Source organism: Pseudophryne corroboree, chromosome 7 (genome assembly GCF_028390025.1).
Source record: "Pseudophryne corroboree isolate aPseCor3 chromosome 7, aPseCor3.hap2, whole genome shotgun sequence".
Classification (NCBI taxonomy): domain Eukaryota; kingdom Metazoa; phylum Chordata; class Amphibia; order Anura; family Myobatrachidae; genus Pseudophryne; species Pseudophryne corroboree.
The window spans coordinates 13,531,735-13,537,734 of record NC_086450.1 but is presented as its reverse complement, the minus strand read 5'-3'; the positions used below and the strand labels follow the sequence as shown (position 1 = coordinate 13,537,734).

Sequence of the window (6,000 nt, the reverse complement as noted above, 5' to 3'; positions counted from 1 at the left end):
CACCCCTCGTTATGGCTCTGTTCCAGTCTGTAAACGCCTTCACCCTCCACAATAACGTCTGGTAACGATTCTAAAGTCAGAGTGAGGGTCCAAGATAAACCGCTATATTGGGGGGAGGTAAAGGGGGGGGGGGGGGGGACGAGCCAATCTACACAGTCACCACATCGCTGCCAACGCGCCCCATTCTCTGTACCACATGGCGCTGGCTATACCGGTGACCGACTGTCAGCTCAGTGGTCAACGCCATCTGGGAGAAAGTACAAGCGGACGTCAGGCTGTATCAGTAATTTCATATGATTAATCCCATGGCATAAGTACATTTCTGCTACTGAGAAATTGTAATACTGCTGCATATTATAGTGTTACTATAAGTAACAATATATAATATACAATCTCCTTTTATCTCCTCTGAATTGTTCCAATAGTGCAATAATCCCATAGAGGGGTATTTACTGCATGTACCCCAGGACACAGGGGCATGTAGGGTGTGCAGAACCATGCAGTGATAGAGACAGTCTGTTCTGATGTATTTTTTTATTAAAAAACAAAAGTTTTAATATAATTTGATACAATGTAATAGTTCAGGTTTTACAAAACACTCACATGGATGGACGGCTGTAATGTAAATGTATATAGATAATATGTAACAACAAAATATAAGCTCTGCCGTCCATACGTCCTATCTGTGACCAGTCACCCGTGCAGCACGCAATGCTCCAGACGTATAGCAGCAGTCTGTCCAGGAACTGTATGGATGACAATGATGCAGTACAGGAGGTCTGTCAGCACCTGGAGGAGGTAAAGAATACAGGACCAGTAATAATGAGAAGAAGCAGGATGAGGTCCACGGTGCTTATCAGGGACCTACAGCGTGTAATGGGCTAGTGTTCAGAGAAAGCCATTCATTTACATTAGTGATAAGGTTATTTATCTGGTTGGAAACCGCAGAGACGTCTGTGTGTAACGCAGGGATTACAGTAACACAAGGAGCCGTTATATCTAACCTCTATCAAATACCCATTGTGCTTATCACATGACATGGGCCGACACCATGGGCGTTCTGCAATAACCTGTGAGATGCAGGCAGGGCCGCGACGACCATATTTTTAAAGTGGCAATAATTTAAAGGGCACAACCAATCTCGTTTTGCCTTTAAAATTCTTGCCGCATTAAATATATAAACTAACTTGCCAGAATTGCGCCCTTGCCTGGCTATTACATAAGGCCGGATATCCTCATTAAGAATGAATGCAGATTCAGTCTATTAGATGGGAGAAATTATTCACCGCGACAGAGATTAGGGGTGAGCATGATTATGGAGATAAGCCAATGACAGGCCAGGTACTGCAGAGGTAGGGGCTGCGTCCTGCCAGGCTACAGCGCACACCCCTCCCAGGGAATGTACAATACAGAACAGAGTTATAGGTGTGACTCTGGGTGATAGAGGGTAGGTTGTCACTGTGGGACGGTAACGAGGATAGGTCAGTGCATGATTACTCACTGAGAGGCCTCCTGGTGCTCTGCACCATCTCCTGGATTTATTCTTCATTCCGTAGTATGTTCCCTGGGACTGTACGGGTCTTATCCCTTTGCTCGTTGATCAATTGCTCAGGCTCGGCAAGTTCTGCCTTGTGAGGTTGCACAGCTGTGTCGGTGTGGCTGATGGGAGGAGGATATGGTCACATACAATGTATATAGCTGTATATGCAGCCTACCTACAGATCAGTGCTTCTGGTTCCCAAACCACCTCACTATATGGACCCCAATGTAACTTCGTATTCCGCTAATCACAGTCTGCTCAGTAACACCCCGCTGACTCTTATTGCAAACTAGCAATGAGGAAATGACAGAACGGCCTGATGTATATACAGCTCTGACAGCGGAGAATGCAGCCGTCCGGATGACGCCAGTGGGGCTGCCATAGGCAGTAACGCAGCATGTGGAAGTGACTCAGTATTATAAGGGCACGGTCGTGCCCTTATATTAAGGCTGAATCGAACAAACGGAATTCTCCCATAGGGAACTTCTGAGATGGGGGCATGGTGTTTGAGGGGCTACACCTCAAAACTGATTGGACGTACCGAGCTGAAATTTGGCATGGACGTGTAGAATCGTCACCCGCTGCTGCATGCCAAATTTCAGGGCAAAATAATAAAAAATGAGGAATTGAGAGTAACCTAAAGTTCCAACTGTCAGTTTTTTTCTGCCACTCCCTCAGTGGCTTTTTGACACCGTTTTCCTATAGAGTGAATGAAGATTTTTTTGGGAAGGCATAACTCAGGATAGAGGACAAATTAAGACCTGGGGTTTGTTTTATTAGATAGAGTATGTCCCAGTGTAGTGCCTTTTGGGGTTGTGGTTTTTCAAAAAGTTATAGTTTTTTTTTAATTAAGTAAAATATGCCCCATTTTAAAGATAGGGCTTTTCAATTTGTTGCGCCTGCGCAGTGGCCGCCAGCAGGGGGTGAACATAGATGAGCTTGTCAAGTTGTGCATGAGGAGAGCGCGGGAAGCAGTGTCTCGTGCATGACGAGGACAGCTGCAGGCGGCGGGAGGACGAGAAGGAGGGAGCCTCTACAAGACCCGAGGAGATCGCGGGACGTGAGCGATGGAGGGAGCCTTACTGGAAGAGGAGAACGACGGAGCAGTCACACGGAGAGAGCCGGAGGAAGCCGGGTCCCCTTCAGGAGTGTCAGCGGGAGGAGATAGCCGCAGCTCGGAGGAAGCCGGGCCCACTTAACTCAGCGGCAGCGTCGGCAGGATGTATGCCATCCTTTCTTATTTTTCTTATACTTCTCCCGCCCGCCCTGCTGTGTCCGCCCGGCCGTGTCCGCCCGGCCTGCTGTGTCCGTCCCCCGCCCGCCCTGCTGTGTCCGCCCGGCCGTGTCCGCCCGGCCTGCTGTGTCCGTCCTCCGATGCTGTGTCCGTCCTCCGATGCTGTGCCCGCCCGCCCTGCTGTGTCCGCCCTCCGCCCTCCCTGCTGTGTATGCCCACCTCCCCCCACCCTCCCTGCTGTGTATGCCCACCTCCCCCCACCCTCCCTGCTGTGTATGCCCACCCCCCCCCCACCCTCCCTGCTGTGTATGCCCACCCCCCCCCACCCTCCCTGCTGTGTATGCCCACCCCCCCCCCACCCTCCCTGCTGTGTATGCCCACCCCCCCCCACCCTCCCTGCTGTGTATGCCCATCCCCCCCCACCCTCCCTGCTGTGTATGCCCATCCCCCCCCACCCTCCCTGCTGTGTATGCCCACCCCCCCCACCCTCCCTGCTGTGTATGCCCATCCCCCCCACCCTCCCTGCTGTGTATGCCCATCCCCCCCACCCTCCCTGCTGTGTATGCCCATCCCCCCCCACCCTCCCTGCTGTGTATGCCCATCCCCCCCCACCCTCCCTGCTGTGTATGCCCATCCCCCCCCACCCTCCCTGCTGTGTATGCCCATCCCCCCCCCCACCCTCCCTGCTGTGTATGCCCATCCCCCCCCCACCCTCCCTGCTGTGTATGCCCATCCCCCCCCACCCTCCCTGCTGTGTATGCCCATCCCCCCCCCACCCTCCCTGCTGTGTATGCCCATCCCCCCCCACCCTCCCTGCTGTGTATGCCCATCCCCCCCACCCTCCCTGCTGTGTATGCCCACCCCCCCCCCCACCCTCCCTGCTGTGTATGCCCATCCCCCCCCACCCTCCCTGCTGTGTATGCCCATCCCCCCCACCCTCCCTGCTGTGTATGCCCATCCCCCCCACCCTCCCTGCTGTGTATGCCCATCCCCCCCACCCTCCCTGCTGTGTATTATGCCCATCCCCCCCACCCTCCCTGCTGTGTATGCCCATCCCCCCCCACCCTCCCTGCTGTGTATGCCCATCCCCCCCGCCCTCCCTGCTGTGTATGCCCATCCCCCCCGCCCTCCCTGCTGTGTACGCCCATCCCCCCCGCCCTCCCTGCTGTGTACGCCCCCCACCCTGCTGTGTACGCCCACCCCCCCCACCCTGCTGTGTACGCCCCCCACCCTGCTGTGTACGCCCATCCCCCCGCCCTCCCTGCTGTGTACGCCCATTCCCCCCCCCGCCCTCCCTGCTGTGTACGTCCATCCCCCCCCCGCCCTCCCTGCTGTGTCCGTCCATCCCCCCCCCGCCCTCCCTGCTGTGTCCGTCCATCCCCCCCCCGCCCTCCCTGCTGTGTCCGTCCATCCCCCCCCGCCCTCCCTGCTGTGTCCGTCCATCCCCCCCCGCCCTCCCTGCTGTGTCCGTCCATCCCCCCCGCCCTCCCTGCTGTGTCCGTCCATCCCCCCCCCACCCTCCCTGCTGTGTCCGTCCATCCCCCCCCACCCTCCCTGCTGTGTCCGTCCATCCCCCCCCACCCTCCCTGCTGTGTCCGTCCATCCCCCCCCGCCCTCCCTGCTGTGTCCGTCCATCCCCCCCCCGCCCTCCCTGCTGTGTCCGTCCATCCCCCCCCGCCCTCCCTGCTGTGTCCGTCCATCCCCCCCCCGCCCTCCCTGCTGTGTCCGTCCATCCCCCCCCCGCCCTCCCTGCTGTGTCCGTCCATCCCCCCCCCGCCCTCCCTGCTGTGTCCGTCCATCCCCCCCCCCGCCCTCCCTGCTGTGTCCGTCCATCCCCCCCCCCGCCCTCCCTGCTGTGTCCGTCCATCCCCCCCCGCCCTCCCTGCTGTGTCCGTCCATCCCCCCCCACCCTCCCTGCTGTGTCCGCCCGGCCGTGTCCGCCCGGCCTGCTGTGTCCGTCCTCCGATGCTGTGTCCGTCCTCCGCCCGCCCGTCCTGCTGTGTCCGTCCTCCGCCCACCCTGCTGTGTACGCCCATCCCCCCCCACCCTCCCTGCTGTGTACGCCCATCCCCCCACCCTCCTTGCTGTGTACGCCCATCCCTCCCTGCTGTGTACGCCCATCCCCCCCTGCTCTCCCTGCTGTGCACGCCCATCCCCCCCGCCCTCCCTGCTGTGTACGCCCACCCCCCCGCCCTCCCTGCTGTGTACGCCCACCCCCCCGCCCTCCCTGCTGTGTACGCCCATCCCCCCCGCCCTCCCTGCTGTGTACGCCCATCCCCCCGCCCTCCCTGCTGTGTCCGCCCTTCCCCCCCCGCCCTCCCTGCTGTGTCCGCCCTTCCCCCCCCGCCCTCCCTGCTGTGTCCGCCCATCCCCCCCGCCCTCCCTGCTGTGTCCGCCCATCCCCCCCGCCCTCCCTGCTGTGTACGCCCATTCCCCCCCCGCCCTCCCTGCTGTGTACGCCCATTCGACGCCGCCCTCCCTGCTGTGTACGTCCATCCCCCCCCGCCCTCCCTGCTGTGTCCGTCCACCCCCCCCCCGCCCTCCCTGCTGTGTCCGTCCATCCCCCCCCACCCTCCCTGCTGTGTCCGTCCATCCCCCCCCGCCCTCCCTGCTGTGTCCGTCCATCCCCCCCCGCCCTCCCTGCTGTGTCCGTCCATCCCCCCCGCCCTCCCTGCTGTGTCCGTCCATCCCCCCCGCCCTCCCTGCTGTGTCCGTCCATCCCCCCCCGCCCTCCCTGCTGTGTCCGTCCATCCCCCCCCGCCCTCCCTGCTGTGTCCGTCCATCCCCCCCCCGCCCTCCCTGCTGTGTCCGTCCATCCCCCCCCCGCCCTCCCTGCTGTGTCCGTCCATCCCCCGCGCCCTCCCTGCTGTGTCCGTCCATCCCTCCCCGCCGTCCCCAGACGCAGCACCTGACACTCACACGGACCTGACACACACGCACACATTCACACGCAGCACCTGACACACAGTCGCGCAGCGCCTGACACACACAGACGCGCAGCGCCTGACACACACAGACGCGCAGCGCCTGACACACACAGACGCGCAGCGCCTGACACACACAGACGCAGCACCTGACACACACACAGACGCAGCACCTGACACACACACGCAGCACCTGACACACACACGCAGCACCTGACACACACGCAGACACGCAGCACCTGACGCAGACACGCAGCACCTGACACACACACACACACATGCAGCACCTGACACACACACGC

At 60.2% G+C, this 6,000-nt stretch overlaps 1 long non-coding RNA gene across 3 annotated transcripts in view; it reads right to left on the bottom strand.

The window, feature by feature from the left end:
• Positions 1 to 519: 519 nt before the first annotated feature.
• Positions 520 to 6,000, bottom strand: part of LOC134944127 (uncharacterized) — a 153,435-nt gene continuing 147,954 nt past the window's right edge. For all 3 annotated transcript variants that reach the window (XR_010181849.1, XR_010181851.1, XR_010181852.1), the window contains 2 exons: positions 1,502 to 1,659; positions 520 to 789 (listed from right to left, as the gene is read on the bottom strand). This is a non-coding gene — a long non-coding RNA (uncharacterized LOC134944127). The remainder of the gene's footprint in view (positions 790 to 1,501; positions 1,660 to 6,000) is intronic.